Raw genomic sequence first — 13783 nt, forward strand, 5'->3', positions numbered from 1 at the left:
TCCAGTGAAACAATGATCACTGACGTCACCATTTCACCAGTTTTCCAGACAGATCATTTTGCACACCATTTCAAACATTTTCTTACACATACAGTCTATGATTTAACCTGCAATAAAGACACAATAATAATTAATATTCAGTTTACACTGCATTTCCCAGAAATCCAGTGTCCTTCCTCTCATGTGACATCAGCATATGATAACTACCACTACATTATCAGAGTTTGCACATGATGTCGCAATTGTCCAATGCCCAGGATCAATTGTTTGGAAAATTTTCAGTGCTGTTTAACTATTTACAATCCTGTGTGAGCACAGATAGCACAGAAGAGAGAAAAAACATCATAATGAAGAAAGTAAGATTAATAATTTTTTTTTGTGATTAATATATGGAACAGTCATCCTAAATTTACTGAGAGTAAATCACACAGTGAAATAGAAATATCCTGGAGTTAAGTGATAGACACATGAAAACTGAGTTTCAATTTCAGTTTATTTGTAGAGCCCAATTTCACAACAAGGTTTCCTCACAGGGCTTTACAGAATTTGTTGAACATGAAAATAAGCAACAGTCAAATAAACAATCGATGAAGCAAATGGATTAGTGTCTTGGGCATCCCCCATCCTTAGACCCTCCTTCTCTACAAGGGAAAACTCAAAAAACCCAGAGGGAAAAGTTTTTGTTGGATTTAAAAATACTGACATTTAAGATACATGCAAATGAACTATACTTCATGTTGCAGCAGGACACCTGAAGGCCGCGTCCCCTTTATCTTGCGTTTGTAAATGTATTTTCCAGTTTTCTATGAATCCTACAGTCATGTGGTGTCATGTGAAACTGATCCACTGCTTTTTGGGTGGGACCTTTTTCTACTCTTGTTACTCTGTTCCATTTATGGAGGAGTTAACCTGAAGTATGGACGCTTGTTCTTTCATGTCTTCAAAGTAAAAGTCTTGGAAGTGACCGTTAAGGAGGGATCCTAGAGACTGAGAGAGTTTGAGTCCTTGGAAGGACCCTGGGCCTTGGAACAGTCCTCTGGCACATCCTGGTGATGGCAGCTTTATGTAAAGGAGTTCTTAAAGGATCCTGAGTTAACATGGAGTATGTTAAACCTGTGTGCAGCACGTGCCTGGTGAAGGAGAAAAGCTGTTATCCATGGAGCTAAGAGATGGTGATTCACCAGGTAATGGCACCAGGTAAACAAAAGGCAGAGCTGCCATGTTGTTTTAGTTCAGCTGGAAATATGTGCAGCAAGATATGAAAGTGTTTATGGACAATGGTCTTAAAACAGCATCTGTAAGAGAGGACTTACGTAATGTATGTCATTCATTCATACCACAGATTCCCACAGTAGATTTTCAATTATTATCTTATTCATCTTATTTATTTATTATCTGATATTAATCTGATGCAGAATGCATCAAAAAGTAATGATAACCACAGTTTATGGTAAAAAAATTAATATATCAGAGGCATGCAGCTGGTGGACTTTTAAAGATACTAACTCAAACTGCAATCACTACTTGCTTTGAAATATTTACATCACCCTGTTACTATAACAACACATAAGTTGTCATTCCAAGTTGGAATATATATTTTTTACCTCTTCTTATGAAATTATTTTGACAATGTGATTTGTTCTTGATACTTACAGTATGTATTCATTGTAGCTGGTAAGATGTTTTTACAGATGTACATAAATAGGAACAAAAAAAGAGGTATGAGTCTGAAAACAAAATTATTCCAACTTTATGGACAATATTATGTGTGTGACAAGTTTACAGCTGTCTGAACATACAGGTCACATTGTTGGCCTTGTTAAATAAAAAAAAAGTCCACTCACCAGAAAGAATGAAAACATACAGATTTTATGCAATGCTGACACATAATTATTATTCACCATTTATTATAATGACACATTTAAAATGAAAGGCACAATTTTCTACTTTGCGCTGCTGAAAAGTCACAATGATCTCCCTCTTGTGTGAATCTGTACCTTGAATACGTTGAATATTGTCATATCGTTCATATAAATGAAAGAAGAAACTCAGGGTTGTTGAAGAAAACCATCCATGGAGCAGGTTTCACAGAGTAACTTCCTGCAGTCACTGAGTTAACTGAACTTGTGTTCCGTGTTTCCCTTATTTCTGGGTTAACAAACTCAGAGTTTACACTAAACCTGAACAGCACCAACACATGTGTGTGTTTTCTGTTTTAGAGAGCATCATTACTGTCTGGAAAGGCCCCAACAAATAAAAATGGAGACAACAACTGCAATGCAAAATAATTCTAAAATAACTACTTAATGAACAAAAGCCACATTAAACTTCAACTAAACTTACACACAGAGATGAGGGTGAGGTCAGGGGTGTGACTGAGTGTGAGTGGTGGATGTGATGTGTGTTGAACCAGAATGCATCAAAGAATAAAGGACCAGGTGCTCTATGTGAGCCTAAGAGGAGGCTCCACCCACCAACCACAGACATGGACTCAAAATGTCCACTGTGACAAAGTGAAGTGAACATATCCTCTGGTAATTATGACACATTGGATTTGTTGTGCTGGATTAGAGCATTGTTCTTTTTCTAAATTTGTTATTTAAAATATTTATTCATCTGTCTACATATCTTGGGTTTTGTAAGAAGCAGAAAGGGCCTGTAAGTAGAACAACTAAACACTAACACTACAGCTTCAGAGTAGAATCAGATTTGTCTTGAGTTGTTTTGTTCTTTTTCTAGCTCCTGCTGGTCTGACTTGAGCTTTAGAAAGAATGCAGGGTGGCAACTAAATCGCATGCAAAGAACCAGCAGGTTTTCCTTTTGTTTTGTGTCCATGGGGGTGATCTGTATCTGTCTCTTGAGTACAAACCCAAAACAAATTCACAAGTTAAAAAAAAAAAAAAAAAAAAAAAAAATGTCACAGTTCCACATGACCATAAAGACAACAAACTGACAGATACTAAGAGCTGGTGTTCATTTTTATAGTTAAAAGTGTAGTTTGTAAGGATGTTATCCTGCCAGTGTCATCAATCTCATCTTCATCTTATTAATTCATACCAAGACAACAGGTAGAACAAGTCCAGTGTGACACACCCATAAAGCACTGCACAGGAAAATGTTGGGGCAATAAGGCAGCAGGACGCAGCAGGACGCACGGTACAGTAAAAGTTAACTTGATTTTACTCCTAATAGATTTTTTTAAATGGGAAAACATGGTCTTTCTGGTGTAAAATGATAGTTTGTCTTAATAAGCAAAGTGAAATAAACCATTGTCACTACTTCCATCAATGTGAACACATTAGCCAGAGGCAGACGGAAAACACTTGCACTGGATTTCTCATTTGAGTCTTTATAGACTGCTTTGCCTTCCTGTGTTTACTGAAGATACCTTAGGCATACTGATATAAAACATAACATAAGTATAAAAGAGTTGTTTTAGCTTCATGTTTTGTATTGTTCATCAGACATATACGAGGGCTGTTCAATAAGTTCATGGCCTCACCCAGAAATACTGAGTAAAAATCAAATGCATTGGTCCGTGTCAATGGTGATGGGATAGTGATGCTTGAACATCGATGGACCAAGTGCATTGCTGTAAATGGAGATTATGTTGAAAAACAAAATATAAATTATCAGTCCTGTGTTGTTCTGTTTTGGGTGAGGCCATGAACTTATTGAACAGCCCTCGTAGAGTGTACATGGTTTTTTACTCTTCAGGTAGAAATTCATTTAGAAAATGTCTGCTTCGAAAAATAATGATTAGACTGAATCTTGTCTGAAAATGGTGAAGGTGTTTTTAAGATGAGCATTGTCAAAGTCAGTGCAAATCTTCGCCCCTGTAGCGGTAATGATGGGCATCCTGTTCATTCCAACTCTTTCTAATTTCAAAGGTGACATGTCTTCATTCTTGTTAATAGACTCCAGCGATCTCACCAGACTGCTGAAGAACATCATCATCATGCATTATTGATACAGTGATGAAGCACATTTTATTTTTTGTTTCTTGGTGTGACAGGATGATGAACGATGGCTCTGGTTCTTTGTGCTCTACTGTGTGTTGTGCTCTTTGACACTGGAGCTCTGGGGTTTGGAATTTGCCAGGGGAATCTCAGAGTCACCAGGAGATCACAGAGCAAGCCATCTTAAATGCAACTGTTACGCGTGCCGCCATCTGGCACAGGCTGATGGGACAGTCTTCAACTTTCCTGTAAGAATGTTATTGCAGCTACTGAAAACAGCTACATCTTTTTTAGAACTGTTTCATAAATGAAGCTGCTTTTCATGTGCCTGTTTGTGTAGCCACGGCCCTTTTACTGCTTCAGCTGTTGCTGCAGCCTGTGGAGCTTCATCATCATCAAAAAGTTTCCGTCAAGCCATCATAGCCATCACCTTCACAAATGTCAGGGTAGACATTCGTCATGCCCTCAATGCCAGCTTCCACTTTGATGACGAAATGTTTGTGGGTGGAAGGAAAATCATCACAGAGGGGATTTTGGCTGTCAAAGCCAGTAACAAGCAGGGAAACTATGAGGCAGCGAGAGAAAAGCTCGGAGAGATCCTCCATCCATTACAGGTGATTATCATTGTCTTTCTACAGACAGATTGTTCAACAGGATGCATGTTTAACTCCTGGTTACTGGTCATTTTCCTGGTTACTTAAAGGACTTCTACAGCCATAGTAACTGGGTGGAACTAGGAAAGTCTCTCCCAAATGCCAATCTGATCAGATCAGACACCAACGTCGGTAACATAGCAGGTACAGATATTTTGATGTGATGTCTGTCTGCTGTGTTTTTCTTTGTCGGAAGTCTAAGCTAATTCAAATGCCTTCTGGTTTCCAATGTTGTAGCTGAAAGCAGGGCAACAATGCCGCAACTGTGATGGAGATGACTGCAGGAACAATATTTTGGACGACATCATAAATGAGGAGGTGTTGACCTCTGGGTACTTTGGCATTGTACCTGTTGTTTCAAACCAAACCAAAAGGTGAATGTCTTCCTCATCTCCAACTAAAGTAATCACACAAAGGTTTAAGACTCTGAATTCACCAATGTTTTTAAATATGGTGGAAAAAGTACTTTGGTAAGAAGAGGTATGGAATAATAATAGCAGAGGTTGTCATTTCAGTGAGAAATGTATGCGTTATTATTCCCACACAGCGATGACAGTCATGTCCTGAGGTATTATGTTTTCAAATGTCAGTCCCACTCTTGTTAATGCAATGTCTTGAGGAGATTCCTTTCACATGCACTTTGACTCAGATGAACAAAGACTTTGGAATGAATATTCAAAAGAATAAAATCACATTGACCCAACACACATTTTTAGCGAAATCATATGAGTTATAAATAACTTCATTAAGTTAATTTTGCCATGACTGACATTTCATTATGCTGTTCCGCTACATTAACTGTCATTCAGATACAACAACAAAACCTCCTGATATTATAATTTGATTAACACAACGTTCTGTGGCAATATTAACCCTCCGATATCCTGTCACCAAGGCCCGTGCCTGAGCACCAAGTGTGCCTTTTGGCACACTTGTGGAATAATGTTAAAAAAAAAAAAAAATCATACAGTTTGTTTTTAATTCTTTTACACTTTTTCTACTTCATCAACTTGAGCCATAAATAAAAATATCAATACTCAATAATTATCATCACATTTTTTAACCCTTTAAATGCCGTGTTTGTAATGTAAAAAAACCATTTTTTTGGATGCAAAAAACAAAAAAAAAAACAAAAAAAATTTTTTTTTCAATATACTACATAAAAGTGGATCACATATTATTTGATTTTTGCAGCCTGACATATGGTCAATGATTGACAGCAACATTGGTTAATTTGCATTATTATTTTTGGCACTAGGTCAAATGTTCAAAATACTAGCATCTGTCACCAAGTGTGCCAAAAGGCACACCTATAAATCAAACTATTAAATATATATATGATTTATTTTTCTGCTATAATTTGATTTTATTTTTGTAAATCAAGGTCAGCCCTAATCATACATATCAAATGGAAGAAATAGTGCGTTTTAGGCACACTTGGGAGACAGATGCTAGTCTTGTAATTTTCTTTTGTTTACCATGTGCAAATTTTAGTTGGTGGCCAGAATTTTAAAGATCATGGAAAAATGAACAACTTTTGAATTCTAACCTTATTTAAATTGTGAAAAATAATATGAAGTTTTTTAAAACAAAGTGCAAAGTGTGCCTAAAAGGTGCACCCGGATACCGGAGGGTTAATAACAAAAAATCCTTACATCAGAGAGTATTGTCCTTAAAAGCAAAATGCAAAACAAATTGCACTCTTTTGCTGCTTCTAATGTTGAACAGGAAAATGCAGCCACGGTGGAGGTGTTGATCAGACGAGCACCATCGAACCTAAAGGTGGCATCAACAAAGACACATTCAAGTCTAGTCATGGACATCTGCACCACCACAGCAGCAAATATGGCAGTAGCTGCAACCAGTCAGCTACTGGAGGACATTCGAGCGGCTGCAGACGACAGACCATTTCTAGAGTAAGAAATCCATCCTGCATGTTTAAGTGATTGTTAAATAATAATTTTCTGAACCTCTTTTTGTTTCTGTTCCTCTTTCAGGATGATGGGAATCTCCAAAGGTTCCAGTAAAGCTCTCTGTTTGGTGATTGACACAACAGAAAGTATGAGGGATGACATCGATGCAGTGAAATCTGTCACTTCGACTATAATCAACAGTGAAGTGGGAACAGAAGACGAGCCCTCACTTTACATTCTCGTACCTTTCAATGATCCAGGTACAGGGTTAAACGTGTGGATCTTTGTCCTAATGTCATTATTTTTTTTTAAATGTGGAGATTTCTATGTGGAATTCAAGAACACAAACACATTTCTTTCTGTGATTTACAGATGTCGGGCCACTGATAAGGACCAAGGATCCAGAAAACTTCAAGAAAGCTATTGATTTACTGTCGCCATCTGGAGGAGGAGACGAGGCAGAGATGAGTCTTTCAGGGCTTGAGGTATTGTTTTCTGCATACTTGTTAGTGTTGAATGAAGCTAAAATTGTTCTGAATTTTAAAGCACTCCCTTCCTTCTTCCCTGTGTAGCTGGCTTTAACAGTTGCCCCATTTAACTCTGAGATCTTCCTCTTCACTGATTCATCTGCAAAAGACACATATCTGAAAACCACAGTGATGGCACTCATAGAGCGGACCCAGTGTGTGGTAAGTGATACAGCTACAGGGTTTTTTTTAACCCTCCCAGACCCAAACATCCACCATTGAACAAAATCATCTATATAAACCGTATAATCCCTGTTGACCCACTAATCCATGTAAATAATTGGTGTAAAATGTAGTTTGTCATCTTTTCATGGTCATCCCAGTGCTACTTTTGTGGCACTTCGAAATTATTTTTTTTTGTCTATATTTGACTTAAGTTATTTATCATCATTTATTAAAATATTATCCTCTGTATTTTGTGTTTTTTCAGTGTAAATCATGTATTTTCTGTATTTAATTCAGTGACACTGTAGATATTCCTAAAGCTCAGATTACAGTTGATGGTTATTCTATCAAAAACAGAGAAAACAGAGAAAAAGTGACTTTTTCAGTAAAATCTATCACTACCTGAATGTAAACCATGTGTTTCCATCCACTGTCATTGATCCAACTCCATGGGTTTTACTGGTGAATCAATGTTGTAGAAGATGACGGTGTTTCCAATGTTCACTACGGAGCCTCTGAACATCCAAATGGGTCATATCTGATGACCATGAAAGATGATAAACTGCATTTCACACCAATTATTTACATGGATTGATAGGTTTAGTGGATCAACAGGGATTAAGCTGTTACATCAGTAGATGGTTTAGGGCGCTGGTGGATGTTTGGGTCTTTATGGGCTACTTTTATTTATTTATTTTTCTTTCCAGGTGAACTTCTTGATTACTGACACATCAACAACCAATCGTGCCCACTGGTCCAACAGGAGACTGCTTTCAGACAGGTTGGCAGCTGCTGATGCTCAGGTGTACAGAGACGTGGCTCAGGATTCAGGAGGCCAGTTTATCGAAGTCACAAAGTCTGAGCTTCCAACGGCTACCAGCATCATTATAGAGTCCTCCAGCTCCTCTCTGGTAAGTCAAACAATATTATCGACAACAACTAGATTAGAAAACTCCAAGATTTCAGCTGTGTAAAGTATTTAATGTTCCCTAACAGGTCACTATCCTGCAGACAGCTAGGAAAGGAACCACAGATGATTTCCCTTTTATAATTGATGAAACTGTAACTAAACTTAGGATCTACATCACTGGGCGCTCGTACAGCTTCACTCTCACCAGTCCCTCAGGTGATAAAGTATTATGGAAACATTAGACTCCTGCTATGAATGAATGAATGAATGAATTTAACCCTTTCATGCATGAATTATGAGAACCTTGATCAAGATTTTTTTCGGAGTGTTTCTATTCCTCTTTAGGCATGAAAGAAAAAACATGATTGAAATTTTTTTTTATGAACCTATGTTTCATGGAGTTGCAAAACTGTCCACTCAGCTGGACACCATGCATTTAATTTATGAAGCAAAAAACATGTATTTACTGATATACTGTGTGAAAACTATGAAATAAAAACCTTTTTAACGCTGCTAATCTTATTTATTCTCTTATATTAACATACTCTAATACTAGTTATTACTCATTTCATGGAGATAATATGCAAAAAACCCTAAAACTTTTTGCTTAAAAATAAACTGTTAATTTCAGTCTAATAACAATTAGCAATTGATTTACACTAAACCATGTTAGTGCAATCAGGTTTATCAAGAACAGCAAAGTTACAGTAATTGTATGAATTGCAGTGTTTGGGATGATGCATAAGCTCCACTATGTTGGCTGACAACAAAACCCATGAATAAACAATAGAACAGCTGTAGAATAGTTGTCCACTGTAGTGACCACTGTGCATGAAAGGGTTAAAGGAAGAATTGAGCCTACTCACTGTTTACTCAGTTCAAACAAGAAGTTATAATCATAATGTGTTATTTTTATGCATGTTTTTTGCAGGTGAGACTCAGAAAAGCACAGACGCGACAGGAACATTAATCACATCTTCTCAATTAGTGGGAAACTTTCAGAGTCTGCAGCTGAAGATCCAAAAGGGCCAATGGAAACTGACTATGTCATCAACAAATCCTTACACTGTTAAAATCATAGGTAATACATCACAACTGTTCGATTTAACTTGATAACAGTGGCTCACTCTTGGCTTTGTGGCAGCTATTTGAGTTGCCTGTCAGAGTCATCTTTAGCATATTAGTAAATCTGAACTTTTCCTTTTGTCTCCCCATCTCATGTAGGTCAGAGTCCCATTGACTTCCTGCTTGACTTTGTGGTGGCATCACAAGGCCCATTCTCAGGATTTGACACTCTTCAGACACGTCCGAAAGCCGGTAAAGAGAGTTGTTAAGTTGTAACTTGATGCTGATGTAATATATCAGGGGTGTCAAACTCATTTTAGTTCACCGGCCAGATTCAGCCAAATTTCATCCGAAGTGGGCCGAACCAGAAAAATAATAACATAATAATATACAAAAAATTTCAACTCCAAACTTTTCTCTGTGTTTTAGAGCGAAAAAAGTGAATTTACATTATGAAAAGGTTTACATCTACAAACTACCCTTTCAAAAGATGTGAATAACATGAACAAACTGAAAAAAAGTAAGTATAATTTGAACAATATTCTGCCTCAGTTTATCATTTACACATGTACATTATAACTTACAGATAATCAGTGGATCTACGAACACACAAAACATTGAGTAAAAGGCAGAATATTGTTAAGATTGTACTTACTTATCTTAAGACATTTCAGGTTATTCACATTTTTTCCAAAATACTTTGTTTAAGTGTAAATACATGAAAAATTTACATTTACAAAGAGAAACATTTGGAGTTGTCATTATTTATATGTTACTATGATAGTATTTTACTGGTCCTGCCCACTTGAGATTTAATTGTTCTAATGTTGAACCTGAACTAAAAGGATTGTTAATATTTTAGTGTCATTTTTGCATTTCTCAAATTCCTCCCAAGGGCCAGACCGGACCCTTTGGCAGGCCGGATTTGGCCCCCGGGCCGCATGTTTGACACCTGTGTAATATATGATCATTTCAGACATACAAAAATGGACTCGCCCTTTACATTGTCTTTTTTTGACCAGACTTTACAAAAATAAATGTCAAAGTGAAATACATTTCTACAAAATAATATCAGTTAGTTAAAGAATAATGTAAAATAAATGATTGTGTAAATATTCAGGCTCCTTGAAAGTGACTGACCCAGTCCAACAGAGGTCCAACCAGTTGGTGCCAGTCCCACAACGGGTGTAATGGAGATCACCTGAGTTCAGTGAATGCATCTCGTATATATTATAAAGATATCTACAGTATGTGTGGAAGGTCCAGTCATTGGTTTATCAATATTCCTGGCTACAGTTATACAATAAAGACAAAAGAGCAGTCCACGCAGTTCAGAGAAAAGGTTATTGAGAAGTATAAGTGAGGGGATGGATACAAGTTGCTGAACATCCCCTAGAGTTCAGTTTCATCTATTAATAAGAAATTCTTGTCAAAAAAAAAAGAAGAAGTTATATTAGCTATAATTCCATTTAAATAAGAAAACACCCAAGAGGGTAAATACTTTTTATGTGCATTGTACTAATTCTAACTGCTGATATTTGTAGGTGTTCAGGGGAACCTGATTGTGACGCTAACTGGGAGTGACACGGCCACAGTTACAGAAGTGGCTCTGGTTCAACCATCAGGATCAGGTGAAGTTAAAGGAACAGTGGAGCCACAAGAAGAAGGGAAGTTCTTAGTTTCAGTGGACAGGATGCCAACAGAGTTTGTAGTGCGAGTAAAAGGGTCGGATTCAGGTACAAGTACAGCTACAGCCTCATCCTTCCAAAGGCAGTCATCGACCATCTTCAGAGCCTCTAATGTGACCATTAGTGTAAGTGTTCCTCAGTTATTACACCAGAAATGAGAATCCAAAAGGAGTCCATGAGCACTGACTGGGTTTGTTGTGTTTAGGCTGATTCAAACAGTCTTTTAACACCAGGAACACCCCTCGTTGTGCCCTTCACTGTGACGACCGATGGAGACGGAGGAAACTTTACCATCCGAGCCACCAATAACAGACGTTATGAGTCCACTTTTCCGACCAGCTTATTTGTGGAAACGGGCCGCAGTAGTAATGGAACAGTGACGCTGTCAGCTCCTCGTACCACCCCATCTGGTACTGACGTCACTCTCACCATAGAAGCAGAGGCTCCTGGGGGACAAGACACAAACTATGTGATGCTACGGATTTCCGTCCTTAACACGGTAACACTAACTAATCTTTGTTTTTTGGATGTTATATTTTCCCTTTGAGAATAATATAATTTGTCTGAATTGTTGAAAAATCTATATTCGTGTGCTTAATTAAATCCTTTACTTCCTGGTAACAAAAAATACTTTTATTTTTTGCATTTTGAGCTGACCAGATGTGAAAATAGTATCTCAGACATTTATATGCACTAAAAACAAAGAAACAAAACTAAATCTGCCCATTTGAGAAGGTGTAGCCTGAAAAATGCTGTCATTTTTGCTTTTTAATCAAAAAAGTCCAACTCTTTCATTGTTTCAAATCATATAGTTCTTTTCATAAAACTTCTAAGTAACCTGTAACAGACATGGGTTGAACATGAAACGAGCCTCTAATGCTACATTTACTTTGCCAAGAACTAATGCACTCAAAAACACATTTATATACTGAGCCATCTCATATATGTTATATATGTTACCTCCGGAAATGATGTTAATAAGTAATCATGTTGTTTTTAAAACAAATCTTAAGAAATCTGTAATCAGTAATGAAACAATGCTAAATTAATGTAACTATGTTTTTTGGTTTTTTTTTCCTGTCTATGTGCTTTGTAAATATATAAATTGTATTACTTTTTTACTGGGAATGGACCCCAGGAAGAATAGCCTCTACTTTGGTAGAGACTAATGGGAATCCTTAAATAAAGAAATAAAGTAACTATAGAGACAGGGGTTACACCAGTATTAGATATTATTTTACACTGATATACAAATGCAAATAAAATCTATTTTCCTTTTTGGATAGAAGTAGGCCTATATATTAGTATCAGCTTGGAGCTTTGGCATATGGACCAAACCATGTTGAAATAAGGACCCCCCATTATTTCAAGTGGGGGAGGCGGGGGGCAGAGGCCGACTGGATTTTATTAAATTTTTTGCTCAAAACAAAACTAATCCAAAGAACTAATATGTTCATTGCGCCTTAAACAAACATCATTTTATATTGATAGGTGAATAATTTTGTCATGGGCCCTTAAAATTGTCATCACTTTTCTCCTCCTTACGGTACCCCTGACAACAGATATTTACAATGTGCTACAACTCACTCTTTTACTGATTCCATCATCAATTGATCTGCTTAACATAAATGTCAGTTATAATTAATACCATAGTCATAAATTTAGTTTTTCAGATGTTTCAACTAAAATTGTGAAAAACAATGTAAAGTCTATACATTTCAGAAGCTGTGCCTTGCAAGGATTTAGCACACAGGTGTCAAACATGCGGCCCGGGGGCCAAATCCGGCCCGGCAAAGGGTCCAGTCTGGCCCTTAGGATGAATTTGTGAAATGCAAAAATTACACTAAAATATTAACAATCCTTTTAGTTCAGGTTTCACATTCAGACCAATTCAGTCTCCAGTAGGCGGGACCAGTAAAATATGATCATAATAACATAGAAATAATGACAACTACAAATGTCTCTCTTTGTAAATGTAAATATTTTCATGTATTTCCACTAAAACAAAGTATAATTTCGCAAAAAATGTGAATAACCTGAACAAATTTGACCAACCTGAAATTTCTTAAGAGAAATGTGTAATTTTAACAATATTCTTCCTGTTATTAAATGTTTTGTGTGTTTTATCAGTTATAATGTGCATGTGTAAATGATAAACTGAGGCAGAATATTGTTAAAATTACACTTATTTTTTTCATGTTATTCACATCTTTTGAAAGGATAGTTTGTAGATGTAAACCCTTTCATAATGTAAATGTACTCTTTTCATTCTAAAACATAAAGAAAAGTTTGGAGTTGACATTATTTATATTATTATGTTATTATTTTACTGGTTCGGCCTACTTCAGATCAAATTTAGGTGAATGTGGCCCCTGAACGAAAATGAGTTTGACACCCCTGATTTAGCACTTTTGCTTAAAAAATGAATCAGCTACTTCCTCAGTTGTCAAGTTTGTGAGTGATAAATGCTTTTTTCCTTGTCTCACAGGTGACTGATTTCAAACAGCCTGAGTGCAAAGTGCTCAGTCACCAGTCCAACTGCTCTGGAAACTGCAGCTCAGACATGTGGGAGATGAGGATCCAAGTGACTGACGGCTCAGATGGGACGGGAGTCGACCGTGTCAGCCTCAGACAGGGAAACGGTACCATGAACGTCAGCACAGATTCTGCAAACGACAAGAACAAAGTGGTGTCGTACGTTTCACCCTGTTCACAGATGATGGAGCTGGTGGTTGTGGATGGAGTTGGAAACGTGGGCTCCTGTTCCTTCTCCAGGGACGGTTCAACGGCTGCTCTCTCTGCATCCACCAGAATCACCGTCGGCCTTTCTGTGTCTAATGAGCATGCTGACACTCGGCCTCCATGTCCTCAGTCAACATCTAACATGAAGACCAGACTAATTA

The 13783-nt window shown here is 37.2% G+C and overlaps 1 pseudogene; it reads left to right on the plus strand.

Moving 5' to 3' along the window:
• Nucleotides 1-4117: 4117 nt before the first annotated feature.
• Nucleotides 4118-13783, plus strand: LOC115433453 (von Willebrand factor A domain-containing protein 7-like; annotated as a pseudogene).

The sequence above is a fragment of the Sphaeramia orbicularis genome, chromosome 14 (assembly GCF_902148855.1).
Source record: "Sphaeramia orbicularis chromosome 14, fSphaOr1.1, whole genome shotgun sequence".
Taxonomy (NCBI): Eukaryota; Metazoa; Chordata; class Actinopteri; order Kurtiformes; family Apogonidae; genus Sphaeramia; species Sphaeramia orbicularis.